At 33.1% G+C, this 16,292-nt stretch overlaps 1 protein-coding gene across 35 annotated transcripts in view; it reads right to left on the bottom strand.

The window, feature by feature from the left end:
- Positions 1-16,292, bottom strand: part of SOX5 (SRY-box transcription factor 5) — a 1,171,821-nt gene that overhangs the window by 447,636 nt on the left and 707,893 nt on the right. The window contains exon 1 of one of the 35 annotated variants that reach the window (XM_070788616.1): positions 27-16,291. The exons of the other annotated variants lie outside the window; for them this stretch is intronic. The gene's annotated coding sequence lies outside the window, so the exon portion shown is untranslated. Of the gene's footprint in view, positions 1-26; position 16,292 lie in introns of those variants that run through there. 35 annotated transcript variants of the gene reach the window in all.

Raw genomic sequence — 16,292 nt, 5'->3', positions numbered from 1 at the left:
TCACTTGATTTCACAAAGAAGCTCACCTTGAAATTTGTCTCCGAAAGGTTGTGACATTTTCCAGAACCTCAAAGATTCAGTGTCTATTAGATGGCTGTGGAATGCACTGCAAAATAACCAGAGCATCAAGAAGCAGCTGGAGAGGATGGAACCAGGAATAGTCATGGAGCTCCCCAGTGAAACTCCATTGAGTAAAAGAGGAAGGACACTGGGTTGGAGAAAGATTCCTGGGAGAAATAGGAAAACCTGAAGAGAAGCCAGATCAGTCCAGGAAAACACTGAGTGAAAAGCCAAGAAGTCTGAGTAGGGCCGAGCACCAGGGAAACTCACAGCCACGCTGCCGTGAGTCCTAGCAGCCAAGAAAACTGAGGTCTCAGAGATTCAGTATCTATTAGCAGAGGCCTTTTTGAGCAGATATGTGGATTTTCATGGAGCTCAGTACTTATGTGTGGCCAAAGAATTTTATGGGAACTGATCAGTCATTTTAACTGAAATAGAATTTTTTAATATTAAAGCTCTCCAACTGACACTGGGAAGATGCATAAAGCTTATTACACATCTGAATTTATAAACTTCTTAAAAATATGTTTCTGCATTTTTGTTCATCTCTAAGTCAACACAGGTATAGTATGGAAAACATAAACGTATTTTTATAAAGCAATATAAACACTTTTCTTTGATTTTTCAATATTAATTCCATATGCAAAATAGTCATTGATAAATAAGGAAGTTAATGTTGGCTGCTCATGGATACAGTAAAACAGCCTTTTCCTTTGCCTAAATTTCAATGAAAAAAATGTGGCTATCCTTCTGACAATGATCTTAAACATCCCAGGCCTTGTACCTAATAAAAGTTGTAAGCAAGAACTAATAAGTAAAAATTTGGACACTTAAAAATCAGAAACTCCAAAGAAAATAGTCTATCATATAAATGTCTTAATTTCTATCAAACGGCACCCCACTCCAGTACTCTTGCCTGGAGAATCCCATGGAGGGAGGAGCCTGGTAGGCTACAGTCCATGGGGTTGCAAAGAGTTGGACACGACTGAGTGACTTAACTTTCACTACTACATTAAATAACCTATTCATTATCAGTTATTACTCATTTATGTAAATAAATGCAATTATGAAAATATTTAATCAAAATTAGAACTGATTGAGTTTTCTGATTTTTTTTGAATCTGCCTTCTAAAAAATAAATGTAGAGAATCTTAACATGAAAAATGTATTTCCAAGAGATGTATTGTAGAAATTCAAAATGAAACAACAGAGAATTTGATACAACCTCCCAGACCGCAGGTCCTTAGATACTGTGGCACATGTTCCTCAAAATATGGATTACTCTTACCTGAAAATTTGTAAAATCAACAAACTAATACAAAATCTTACAAAAATCATATAAAATTATGTTACAAGGAAAGTTACATATGACATGATATAAATGAAATAAAAAAGGTCAGAAGCAAATGTATCATTGAAAAATGTTAAAGTAATAAATGCTGCTCCTACGTCTCCTACCCTTAACAATCTCCTTAATTAAAAAAAAAAGTTCAAATTTTTTATTGTGAGCTGAATTATGCTGAGTGGCCAATTAAATAATTAAGGGGTCTTCAAAGTATGAGTCAAAGTTCACAGGTCATGGGTGCAGCATTTTACAATGAATAACCAATATAGAAAAAGTGAAATTAAAGAACAGTGTGAAAGAAAAAAAATTTTTTCCAGAAACAAGGAATCCAACTGATCACACTAATGACACAACAAAGAATATAATTGAATAGCGTAAGTCATGATAACTATACTGGCACATTTTTAAAAATTTGTATGAACCTGTTTTCACCTGAGGATATATAATACCTTTGAAAACAATTTTTAGATACACTATTGTTTTGAGCCCTAACATGACAGCTTATATTGAAGCAACTGAAAATGTTAAATTTAGAAATTCTACAGTTAAAAAAAAAAAAAGCACTGAAGTTTATCAGACTCCATCAATTAGCAGAGAATAATAACAGTTTCATAAGATTAAATCATTCTTTAGCATTTCCATTTAATAAAAAGCAACAATCAACAGGCTGTTCACAACCAAAACTTCCCTACAATTTCTCCACTCATCCTCATTCTAACCACACAAAGTCTCTTTTCAATTCAAACCATCCATTCTGGAACTCTGTTTCTCACCCCTCACAAACCTTAGTGGAATGAAGGGCATTAAAAGTAAGTAAACAACCAATAAATGTAACTATGTTACTGAGTCATGTGGGGAGAGGGCAACCTGCAGAAAAAACAGCTAAGTTGTTCACACTGGTAAAGCCTAGTTTGTTCCATAAACTTTCCAAGAACACTAGTAGAATGCTTCATTTTTAATTCATTCAAACCCATTTAAAATTTACCTGACAGCAGTAATTTGACTAGGTTATTTTTTGCCCTCACAAAATGCCAATTTTATTAATACAACAAGGACAAATATAAATATGTTCAGCTTGATATTCTGACATGTTTTGAAGATCAGACTACTAGAAACCTACAAAATAAAGCTCTTAACTATAGGGGAAAGAATAAAAACTGAAAGAAGTCAGCAACATGGGATCCTGGTGCAGTCCCTCACAAGGAGTAATTTCAAGCATTTCAGTTGATATACTAGTGTCATCAGGACTTTATATAAACTGAATCCTGTGATCATTAATATAAGCCAACATTTATTGGGTACTTACAATATCAAAATGACAGTTCTGAGTTGTCCTTGAATCATCACTTTTAATCTTCAGAACACCTCTATGAAGTAGGTACTGTTCCTAGGTTCACTCAACAAATGAAGAAACTGAGGCAGGCACAGACAGGCCAAGCAACTTACCCAAGGGTATATATTTTGCTTAAGATTGAACCAGGCTTGTAAACTAGGCTATCTTATTCCAGAGCCACACTAATGACCTCTCTAACTGCCTAGGTCTGGAATATGCTACCATTCTTCAACTTCACTTCTCACTCCTCCAAAAGGCTCTAACACACAGAGCAGAATTAATGCCCCATAATATGTACTTTCTTCTCCACTCACAATGTTTACCTTTATGTACTGCAACTGCTTGAAGCCTGTCTCCCTATCAGACTGTAAGTTTGATGAGGACAAGAGTCATATATGCCCAGTTCATCATTAAATCTCCAAACCCAGAACTGTCTAGTATATACAAAGTGTTCAATAAATATTTCATGAAGGAATGCATATTTTACTGTTGCTTTAAAAATCTGTTCTCTCAAGTGCCATTCAGAAATTACATATCAACAATTTGTCATCAATAATAACAGCTAATACATATTCAGTGTTTGCTATTCTAGGTCCAATTAAAGCACTTTATATTCAATTACTTAACAGCATTTTTTTTACATAAGAGGAAAATGAGATTCAGAGAGGTTAAGTAACTAGCTACATATCACACAGTCAGTGAAATAAACAGCCAGGATCTGAAAACAGGCCTCTGACTCTACAGCTTGTGCTGTTGTTACTCTAGCTCTTGTTGTTGTTCAGTTGCTAAGTCATGTCCAACTCTTTGCAACCCCATGGATTGCAGCACACCAGGCTTCTCTGTCCATCATTATCTCCCTGAGTTTGCTCAAACTTATGTCCACTGAGTCAGTGATGCCATCCACCCATCTCATCCTCTGTTGCCCCCTTCTCCTCTTGCCCTCAATTCTTCCCAGCATCAGGGTCTTTTCCAATGAGTAGGCTCTTCATATCAAGTAGCCAAAGTATTGGAGTTTCAGCTTTAGCATCAGTCCTTCCAATGAATATTCAGGGTTGATTTCCTATAGGACTGACTTGCAGTCCAAGGGACTCTAGAGTCTTCTCCAACAGCACAGTTCAAAATTTAGCATCAATTCTTCAGTGCTCAGTGCTCTTCTTTATGGTCCAACTCTCACATCTAAACATGACCACTGGGAAGACCACTGGGAAAACCACAGCTTTGACTGTATGGACCTCTGTTGGCAAAGTGATGTCTCTGTTTTTTAAAACACTGTCTAGATTTGACATGGCTATTCTTCCAAGGAGCAAGTGTCTAAATAGGATGCAACCTCTAAATAGGAGTGATTTTCCAATTCTTACACACTCTGTTTGAATAACTGCTTCATGTCATAAAGCAGCTAGAGTATTGGAAAATATGGCTAACAAAAAGATCTCTATTCCATAATCTTAAAATATTTATTAAGTAGAAGGCAATGGCAGCCCACTCCAGTACCCTTGCCTAGAAAATCCCACGGATGGAAGAGCCTGGTAGGCTGCAGTCCATGGGGTCACTAGGAGTCGGGCACGACTGAGCAACTTCACTTTCACTTTCATGCACTGGAGAAGGAAAAGGCAACCCACTCCAGTATTCTTGCCTGGAGAATCCCAGGGACGGGGCAGCCTGGTGGGCTGCTGTCTGTGGAGTCGCACAAGAGTCGGACACGACTGAAGCAACTTAGCAGCAGCAGCAGAGTTAAACAAGAGAAGTTCATACTTATCTCTTAATTTCTTCCAAATTTAAAAAATGTTAAAAACTTTAAAAAAGATTATTTCTGATTTTCAAGATGTGGGAATGGTGAATGAAGAATGAGGAAAAGACCTGAATTTGTTTTGACTTCTAGCATTATTTTCATAAAGAGGGAACACTGTGGTTATAAATTCCAGGCTAACAAAATATACTTTTATGGTGCTATTACACAGATTTGTAATCAATATTTTTAAATTATTACCTGAAAAAATTTGGGTATTTATAGGCATCTTCAGAGTAGACTTTATGGATAAGTTGTCATAGTTTCTTGGATTAAGGAGGTCCTATTTTCTCAACTAGTACCAACAAACACCAAACTCTCTACAAGACAAATCACAGTGGCTTGGATAGCTTTCTGATGATAGAGAGTATCTCTTAAAATCTAAGCCAAGGAAAAAAGAAAAGTCTCCATGAATTTGGTACAGAGAATTTGAACTTCAAGGTAGCTACTTCTGATACATATAATTATAGTCTTGTCTGATTTTTTAAAAGAGAATGGTATAATACCTATCTTTAAAATCTGTATGTAATCTGAATCTAATCATGAGGACACAACCAGACAAATTCTGATTGTGAAATAACTATATGAGATTAAAATAATGTCAAGACAAAAGATAGCAGGATATTATGTACAATTAAAAGGCACCTAAAGAGATATGGCAAGTAAAGGCAATAACTGATGCTTGACTTGATCTTAGATTTAAAGAGGGGGAAAAAAAAGCTTTAAAACAGCATTATTGAGACAATTAGAAAATATGGGCCATATCAAATAATATTACTATATTAATGATACTTCTTGGATGTTCTGTTATTGCCATTATGTAGGAGAATACCCTCGTTCTTACCACTATTAGCCTGCAATTTACTTTATTTTCAAAAAAGAAAAAAAAAAAAGCAAAGGGGCCAGAAGTTAATAATTAGGGTGAAAGAATACAAATGTTCACTGTGTGACACATTCAACTTTTTCATAGATTTGGAATTTTCTGAAGTAAAGGAAATATTAAGAAGAATTCTGTATCTCTTAATAATTGTGATTTTTTTTTTTTAGATTATCAGGCTATTTTTGGTTGCAAGAAATTTTCAAAAAGATTTGTAAAATCAAAAATTTTCCAGCTTTTATGAGTTAGATTTGACATCATAAGCTATAAGTGCCTAGATGTTGTCATAAATAGCAGCTTTAAAACAGTTATACCTACACAAAAACCATCAGTTTGGGAAACACTTTAGCTTTCAAAGGAAAAAAGAAAAATCAGTGCTTTTACATGATACTCTTGTATCAATAAAGTGATAAACTGTAGACTTTTTATTCCTGCTCTTGCCACTCCTGCTCATTCATTTATTCACATTGGTGTGTACTTTCATGTTGCCAAATTATTCACATATTAAATATTCACCAAATATTTTAAAATGAAAAAATCAAGATGGGAATGTTTCTGTGTATACATCATTCTAAATGTAGATGTACTACTAAATCATATGAAAGCATATAAAATCAACTGTTAATTTATTTCACTTATAATTTGGGGTAATTTTTAAAGTGAAATCAACCCAGAGGGCCCAATGAGATGCCGGATTGTTCAAAATGTGCAAACAAAACAGTTATCACAGTGGACAATAACAGATAGCCTTAACATGCTTCAAATGAAGATAGCCACTAATGGTGTACTATACCAAACTCTATGATCTCAATATGATGCTCTGCAGGTACTTGAGCAGATCCAAAAAGTGTTTTCTGAGGAAACTTCTTGCTTTGTCTCTATGTAGTCTTAAATCTAGAGTCAATTTAAGGACAGAGGTGGGAGTGCCCTCAATATAGGCAAGAATACAACTCAGTCAAGAAGTGATTGTTCCTCATCTCTTAGCAACAGCCTGGATGTAAAAACTGTTATTTAAAGGAGAGAGTTTAAGGGACATGTTAGCCTTTTCTTAGATCTCTGCCAGTATCCTTTCACCAGGAAATCTACATACCTGGCAAACATTAGTTTAGCTACTTATAGAAATGCCTTCCTTCACTTAAGTTAGTTATCATTCAACATTCTTTCTCTTATCTAGTCTCTACTAAAAATGGCAATGTGAAGAATGCCTTATGAATCTTCTGCAGTATTTCTATTGAAGACAATTTACAAATTCATAAATTACTCCCTTAGACATCAGGGTCCCCTAAAACAATTGAGATTACTGATTAAAGCTTTTATTCTTATCAGAATATGATAACCATAAACCTCATAACTGTTAAGAAACACAGAGCTATTCTTAGACAAGATTTTAGAAATAATTCTCTTTCCTTATTTTATGTCTATACATCTACACACACTTTATAAAATATATATATACTGTGCATAATATATGCATTATATATAACTGTATAAAATGTGTATAATACATTCTATACAAAATATATTTATATGATATGTAAAAATAAAAGTGATTCTATGATGTGAGTACTTTATCTTTTAATAATTTAATCCATTTAGGAAGTATCTGAAGTTCTAATGAATCCTATACAAACACTGGCTTCAGAATTATTTACTAAGGACTTAATGTTTTAGTATGCTATCTGATGTCATTTGCCATATTATTTGAAATGTTCTTAGAATTCCTTCTATATGATTAAAATTTGAAGAAATAATAATCACTACTTGAGCAAACCAAATTATATATGTTTTCTTTAATATTTAAGCAGCAAAATGATCTAAATGGTGGAATTATTATAATCTCCATTTCACAGATAAAGAAATTAAGGCCTGGGGAGTTTATGTCATTTGCAAAAGTCACATAGCTAATAAGTGGTGAAGTTGTAGAATAAATTTTAGCAGTCTAATTCCAAGGTCTACCAGTAACTAGAGCTAATAAGTACTGAGAAATCAGAGAGCACCAGAAACCATAGCCATATCTCCACATGGAAAAAACACTTAAAAGATCCAACACATAAAACAGAGATCCATGGAACAACTCATGTCTATATTATCATATATAAATTTAATAGTGAAACTGGAAAATCTGTGTAGTAAAACCACAAGGTTCATCTCCATTTCCAAATGCCTTGTTATTCCCAGGAATCTGTAATTTTTTTACCTGTCACATACCTGGTTGAGTTTTCTACTCAAAATTACCAATACTTCTGCCTGCTACCCAATAAAATCAGTATAGGTCATAGCTACAAGTTAGATCAAAGGATCAATATCATATTAACTATTTACCAATTCATCACAAATTTCCATATAAAATCACCATATAAAACGTGAACATTGACATACTTAAAAATTACAGTAAAGAAGCTTGTTGCCCAATTAAGATAGCAAAAACTAATCAGATATACTTTCTGAATGAAGGCACTGCCTGTCCATAAAGACATATGCAGTATGTAGTCCACTGTAAAGGATTTGAGAAAGAGATATTTGAGAAATTTTATATGGTTACACTTCTCACAGTAAGGAATTTCCCTCTATAACGTGCACTGAAAATTGGTATCTCTCAAAAATAGTTCCAGGGAACCTTTACCAAGAAACCCTTTATATAATTGTCCAGATGTCTGGATTTCACCACCTAGCACTTTGTGCCATGAATGAATTCATCCTGAGAGGGAAAATTAGAAGTCTATATCACAATCATTATATGTTATTTATTTACAGTGTCTGCAATTTGTGAGTTACTCAGCAACTAAAATGATTCCTGGCAAAATAGGTACATGAAATACATTTGTTCAGTGAATAAAGACATTTCTAACAGTAAAATAAATGATAATTATAAAGTTATGGAAGTGGTTTATTATCAAGATCAGTACTACACTTTCATGGTTGAAAGTGAGGTCTCTGGAGCCGGACTGTTTCAGTTGGTACCCCAGTTCTGCCACTTTTTACCTGTGACAAATTAGGCAACTCTCTCTGTTTCATCTTCTTCATTCATGAAATAGAGATAAGATTTTTGTGAGGCCGTCTGGGCACACACTGAATGTTACTGTTATCTTTATAGATAAAGAGCTTGGATAACATCTTGAGGGTCAAGTTTAGAAATTGTGTGAAGTATTAGCTGGAATGCAAAAAGAGAAGGTATTCCTACTTACCACCAACTTCTTTACATCCAGTGAAGAAATTACAGACATACTGCACTTCATAAAAGTAAATAAAATTGTACCTTTCAAACATATAATCTCCAAAATAATGCAAACAATTCCTAGGCAAACATCTTCTTTTCCATTGTAACTCCACAGAAGTTTGGAGAAACTGACAATATTCACTGGGTAAATGATATAAGCATCTATGAAAGTCAGTGTTACTATTAGGGCTTTTTTAAAGTGATAACATTTCACCTTCTTGTAGAAGAAAGCTAAGAAGGAAGACTGTTAATAAAAACTTAAATCTTTCTGATGCACTGCCATACTTTTGAGCTGTTAATTACTGGAATCTAGACAGAGGTAGACGCTTTAATTTCCCTCCCTCCACAGAAAGGCATAAAATAGCATCTTTCAATAGGAATATAATGTAAGCTACAAATATGAGCCACATATTTAATTTGAAATTTTCAAGTTGCCACACTAAAAAAGTAAAAAAGAAACAGGTGAAAAGACTTTAATCATTTTATTTAAGCCAACATATCCAAGTGTTACCATTTCAATACATAATCATATTTAAGAAATCTTAGTAAGGTATTTTACATCCTTTCATTCAAACCAAGTCTTCAAAACTCCAGTGTGTATCTTGTACTTACAGCAAATCTCAATTCAGATCAGCCCCATATCAAATGCTCAATGGTTGCATGTGGCTAGTGGCTACCATATTGGAAAGCACAGGTACAGACGGATTCTGAGAACATTTCTTTATACTTTCCACTAAATTACGTATTTCTTCTGCAAAAGCTAAAAAGGTCTCAATATATCTATGCTAATTCATACAGTGTAGACAAATCAGTAAGCTAACACATTTTACGAACTCAATTTTCCATATGTTTACAATATAAAATATACTTCAGATAAGGAAAATACAGTAGGTCAAATGACTTAAGTCAAAAATTCATTTTTTGCTTACTACGTCCTAAGTACCAGACAATAACATCTCTTACCTGCAACTCTAGACATCTATAAACTTCTAGTATATAATATTCGACAATATCATTTTAGTGAGAATTTCTCCTATACCTTTAAAGTAAATGAAATGGGTCAAACAATTAGATTTTGCTTATAGTCTGCTGTCGGTAGTATGATTTTCCCTTACTGAACTAGTGACGAAATAGCACCGGCCTGATTTAATACTATAAATTCAGAACAAATGGGAAAGCATTAAAATCAGAAGTGCTTCTGGACCATTAACTTCCATGCTGATTTGACATGCACCACAGTATTCAGGCAACAGACTCAGGAATATAACCTATTCCTAAAGCAAACAGTATTTTATCTCATAACCATCTGGGGTTCTCCTCCTAAGGGCCACTGGCATAGGGCTGTCTGGTATATTTTAGCCCTAAAGACCTACTTTAGCAAAACCCACTTTGCTAGGAAAAGACGACTGACATAGAAGAGATTATGGAGAGAACAAAATTTTGGCCGGGGACGTTGCTTTCATTCTTTAGCTGAAGAAAATCATTGGTTATATACGCTTGCAAAACCCTATGGTTTTTCTAAGGTACCAATAAAAGTGATAGCATTCATAACGTGGACAGTGGTCTCTTTCATATATCGCCTATAGTCACAAACTTAAGTGCCAAGCAGATGGTTGAAATCTGTTTTGTATAAAATGTGTGCTTTTTTTCCCCCAACTGTGTTCTTGTATTCATATTCAGCCTAGGTTTGAGCCATCAAAACACTGGCACTATGTCGATCATTAGCAGCATTTTAGACAACTGGCAAATAAGGTATTCACTGTTCTCCACAAAATGTTCAGCTAATATTTCCCAGATGTATAATTAAGGCAAAAGATCATCTTCTTAAATTGGTATCAGCACTTTGGATGGCTTCTAGCTTTCAACAGATTTTATCAGTGGAAAACAATTTTGTATCAAAAATAAGGGTTCTGTTTCTGAGGTGTTTTTGTTTGCATATTATAGAGCTGCCCATAAAGAGAAATCTATAAATTTCCCCAAGCTTTACCTATGGTCTAAAGGAACAGGTAGCTAATACAAAATGAGTCATGCTATTTTTACTATAAAAATCTATGATTTGCATAAGTAAGTTTCCTCAAGTTATTTAAAATTTTCTAATTTTCAAAATATGTGTATAAATAGTAATTTAAAAATCAACAGTGCGTGACCTTTTTACCTTAACAGAAAATCATTTTTTGTTGTCCAATAATTTGTTCTATATAATTGTTTTTATGATTTTACACAAATAAAGGAATTTTAATTTGCATAGGTTAAGGCATAGGAATAGGTTTAATCAGAAAATTCATTCCTTAAATACTTGTTATACAGATTTCATGCAAAAAAAAAAAAAAAAAACCTTTGATGTATCAGATTTCCTACACATAAAATAAGAAGAGATGTGCTTTTAGGATATTTCGTAAGTAGCAGTAAGCAGTCAGAGGAAACTATAGCTGTATTGCTGCTATTTAGGTACAAGTTACCTGGGATCAATAATCATAAGTACATATAAAACCATTATACTTGTCTTAATTACAAATTTTTAAAAATAAGTCAATAAATTTCTTACACATATTTTATATGCTAAAATAATTTTCAAATATAAAACAAAAATATACACTTTTCCTTGACATTCTGACCATTTTATATTGTCCAGAATTAAACCTAATTTTCAAAGTTTGAATTCAATGGCTTGCATTCAGAGATATCCAAATATTTTTATAAATTTTCATAAGTTTAAGATGCCTCATTAGCATCAGAGGATAAATAATTTTATACTCATTTTAAAGCCCATTTTATAGATGTATGGCTAAAACCCAAAAAATTTAAGTGACTTATACATCATCAAGTTTTAATTCTTGATTTAGAAACTCTAGGAACATATGCCAACTTTGTATATCACTAAATGCTGGATTATAAAATATATTAGCAGTAAGTTGCCCAACTGGGATAACTTCCAGATTTTCTTTCTTGTTTAACAGTAGGAAATTTGCACATTTCCCTCCCTCTAAATGTAATTCTGGTTCAATATGGTTCTTTTCTGCTTTTTTAAATTTTTTAAGCATCATTTATACCTGTTTCAGAAGCATAAGAGAAAAAAATCTATTCCTTATTCCTAAATTAAACTGGCAGGAATAGAATAAAAAAATTTACCATCATAATTATTAAGCAAATAATTAATTTTAACATATACTTAATACCTATGTTATCTCAAATATATAAATCTATATTTGAAATTTACAACTCATTTGTACAGAGACTTCCTGATACCATAGTCATATTTTCAAAATGTAGATAACACAGAAGGTCATTGGGTATGTAGTCAAAGATTATGTAACTGATAGTATTTTGTTGTTTAGTCGCTTCAGTTGTGTCCGACTCTTTTGCAACCCATGCACTGCAGCCCTCCAGGCTCCTCTGCCCATGAGATTCTCTAGGCAAGAATAAATTTCTCCCCAAAATATTGTGTTTTTAGAAAAGCACAAAATCTGCCAAACGTAAGATGTTAGCAATATATGATGCTTGCCCCTCTCAGATTATATAGCTTTTTAATGCATCTTTCATTGGCTGTTCCTCTACTTCTTGCTTCCTACTGACATTGCCAACTACTAATGCATATTAGGTTGACTGGCCTGATGCTAATACTAATAGTTGTCTAATTTATTTTGAGAACCACTTAAAATTTTTCTTTTGACTACCTGTTTGCAATCTTAGTTGATCTTGCCACTTTCCAGGCCAATGTTTTATTTATTCATATAAAGACATACACTGTCCAGAGCTATCCGCAACCCCCCACCACCGTTGTCCTAATGCTCTACTGTCCAGTCTTAGTTTTCTTATTTTATCTTATTTTTGTAAACAGACTTTCAGCTCTTTGATTTAAAATGCCACTCTCCTGCTTTTTATATCCCCCCAGTGCCTTGTTTAACAATCTATATAACATATATATTTATTTTTTTTATTTTTTTATTTTTTACAATACTTGTAAAAGTTGAGGATAGGAATCTGATGCACCTGAGCGTTTCAAACATCTGGACTGTGAATCTTTTTTGAAACATTTAGATTCAAAATAGTCCACAGCATATTTGAGTACTTAATACTGAGTAAGAATTATACATACTACTTAGATTTTGAACTCCTAAAATATACTATGTTTACATGTTCCTGCAGAACATCGCTCTATTGACAGGGAAATTGAGAAGTGATTCCACATGTTACAGGCTGGTTGAATGAGATAGTCTGTCCCAAAGTAGATACAGAAATGCAAGAATTCTGATCACTAGAGTGAGGTGCTAGGAATCTTTCAAATGTATTTATTTCAAAGCAATGAGATGTTGGAGGAGTTAAGAGATTTTAGAGATTGTCCAACCCATCTTCAAATGTTATAGACGCATACACTAAGACCCCAAATTTCTTTTCATTATGTACAGAAGAACTGGATCTTGAGAACTTATACCCAGCTAATAACAGTTTCTATTCTGTTAAATTTCCAAAAGCAAACCATTGAAGACATTGAAAAATGTAAATTTTCACCCAAAAAAAGAGGAAATTATTCTATGCTTTAGAAGAAATACTAAAAATCCACAAAGAAACTGTCATTTTATATGTATGTCAATATTTTAGCACTTAAATTTCTAATCTCAACCAGAAATCTCAAATATCCTCAAATATTACTCAAGCATATCTTGATTTAGCCAACTTCTTGAATGCAAATTTTCCATTAAATATGAACTACAATATGACCTTCCAATTTTTAAAGCTAGAATATGTCCTTATTGCTCATGTCATAAGATTTTGTGCTGCAAATGAGAAAGCGGGAATGGGCTCTGTACTTTTACAAAATATATTCTTCCTTTCAAAATTTTCTTCCCAAAACTACAGCTTCATCAGGATTTAGTATGATTTGTTCAAAATCAATTTATTCAAAATTGCCTTATTCTATAAGCAAAAAAGTTTCTCCTGAATTCCAAACTTTTGTGTGTATATGTGTCGATCATATTCTTCAAAATAAATTATTCGCGTAACTGTTAGTGACTCCCAATTATCTTTTAATTTACTTTTAAAAGTCTGTTTATTCTGCTTATTCACTTCTGTTCCTTAAATTGATATCAGGAGCATTTGGATATGCTTTTCTTTCTTTAGAAGAATGCTTTTAAAGCATTAAATATTCCAAAACTATTTATAGGTCAAATCAGATCCATTTTATTCTTCCAGTAATGCTAAAATTTTAAGAAATGATTACACTATCATATTTATTTCCCACAGTCCTTAGGGCTTTAAAAACAATATATTTTCCTCTGTTTCCCAAATTCTGTTTAGAACTAGAAAGAAACAGAGTACTTGTCTCAGAAAGAACATTTGTTGTTATCTTTGTTTTTCCACTCCAAGGTGTTCTGCTTGGCTAATGGTACTTTGCATATTAAAAGTTTTCTTCACATCCTGATGATACTATGGGGGAGATGAAAACCTGAATCTGATATTGGATATTCAGTTATCACTCATTCAAGGTCAAAGTGGAATTAGTGAATGAATCAGAAAATTAAACTTTGATTACCAGTTCACTCTTTTCACTACACACTGTCCTAACAAATCTTCAACATAGATCTCTTGTAGCGCTGATAAAAAAAAGAAAAAATATTAACTGATTTTATGACACCTTCCTGCAAACTCTTCTCAAACATATTATGAAACTCAATAGCAAAATTTTTAAATGGGGGTTGAAACAAAAGGACATCAAGAAACGTGTTTAAAAAAAGTCTTTGGACTTTGTAAATTATTGCCCAACAAACTCTGGCTCAGGGTAAATAACCCAAAGGAAGAAATGTAAGCAAACAAGTAATACCTTGACTCCAGAATTAGAATAAAAATGTTTTAGAACTTTGTCAATGTTTAGAACTTATCTTAACTGTTGCTGAAAAATTAATAGCATAAATAAAGCCTTACTTTTTCATCTTGTGTTCCCTTACATGAAGGCATATTGTTCGCTTTCAATCTTGGTGCTTTTTTTTCATTAGGATATTCTTTTATTAGATAAAAATTGTTTAAAAAAAACAAATTAACAGACCTTCTGTGAAAGTTCCACAATCAGTTCTCAAACAATCTACCCCCTTGGTGTCATCATCTTAATTCATATAAAAACAAAACCAAATTCAGTAATAAAGTAAATGATTTACTACATTTAAAATAAATTTTGATTAAAAATATACCAAGAAAACAGGATTTGGGCCTGTGTCCTGTTATACTACTAGATTAAAAAACTATCAACAAGCAAAGCAAGTTAACTCTTTCCTTTCTTTTCTCAATGTTCCTGAAGCCCTAAAGGAGAGGACACATCTTATATGAAATTGTTGCTCAGTGTCCCAACTGATCTAACTCTCTTAAACTGCCAATATAAAAATCTTATAAGGTTTTGAGTGTACCTTTTTGGGGGGGAGCCCTCTACAGTAAATATCATTTCTTCATATTACATCTACTCTCAATGCATCTGATTCTTAGGTTTCAATGTCACAGAAATGATGGGGATGAAGAGGGGAGGCATGTGTGCACAGAACACAGGAAAATTCTAGGAATCTCCACAATGAGAAATATTAAAAATGAAGCTAGTAATACATTTTAAAGAAAGATTATATCTTCTGTTTTTTAACATTTTCTTTTCTAAAAAACACGTTCTTTCAAAGATGTGAAGAGCAGAAATAGAAACACTGTCACATATGAAAGTTTCAACGGATTTGCTGCCAGAAGCTTTTCTTTATAGTGTTCCTCTTACCTACAGTATGTGTTGGCACTGGCAGGTAGCCCTAATTCGTTAGTAGCCAAATTATTTTTGTCCTGAAGTACGAGAAATCTCCATAGCACATGAATGAGACATGGTTTACTAGTTTACACACATCTTTATAACTCCAAGAAACCAAAACTCATTCACAAATGCTTTCATTTCAGCAAAGAAAAGAGCTACAGAATACTAGAAATACCTACTTTGAATTCCTGATCCCCAATCTCCATGAGAAAACAAATAGAAAAAAAAATTAATTCCCATAAAGAAATTTGGTCCTTAATGCAAGAAAAATAAACAGCTTTCTGTTCTCCACACTACACATTTCATCTAAATCAAAATATTACAGTACAAGGCATTAAGAAAAAAATGTCATTTAGTGATAAACCTAAATATCTCCAGATAAAAGTTCATCACAACAGAGTAGTAGGTTTAAATAATGTAGTTCACCACAGTTAGCATGCTCATTCTGCATGATCACCAGCCACATTTATATACTGCTGTACCACCTTCACTAAGTTATAGAGAAAATAGGAAGCAGACATAAGCAACACTTAGAAATACACATAAAACACAAGTAATGATTCAGCCATAGCAAGAAATCTCTGAATTCCAAGGCAAGACAAAAGTAAATGTATTAATACTAAACAGCCAAGTGACTGAAATGTCACTTACATAAAAAGAGAGATTTAAAATACAATGAGCTGAGTTCAGGTTTGAACTGATTTAAGCTTTGACACCGATTTCAGATGTCTACGAACAACCACAAGCTTTTGTTTTTAGTTTCCTTCTGTCAAGTTTTATGGGTAAAAAGTCCTTAAACTACCTTGTAATAGATTAATTACTTTCAAGCTGGGTGACAAAAGGGCATAATGACCGGAAAATGATACAAAAGAAACAGAAAAGCATGTTAATAAGTTTATCAA

The sequence above is a fragment of the Bos indicus genome, chromosome 5, assembly GCF_029378745.1.
Source record: "Bos indicus isolate NIAB-ARS_2022 breed Sahiwal x Tharparkar chromosome 5, NIAB-ARS_B.indTharparkar_mat_pri_1.0, whole genome shotgun sequence".
NCBI classification, from domain to species: Eukaryota; Metazoa; Chordata; class Mammalia; order Artiodactyla; family Bovidae; genus Bos; species Bos indicus.
The sequence above is the reverse complement of the archived record's forward strand: the minus strand, read 5'-3'. Positions and strand labels throughout refer to the sequence as shown.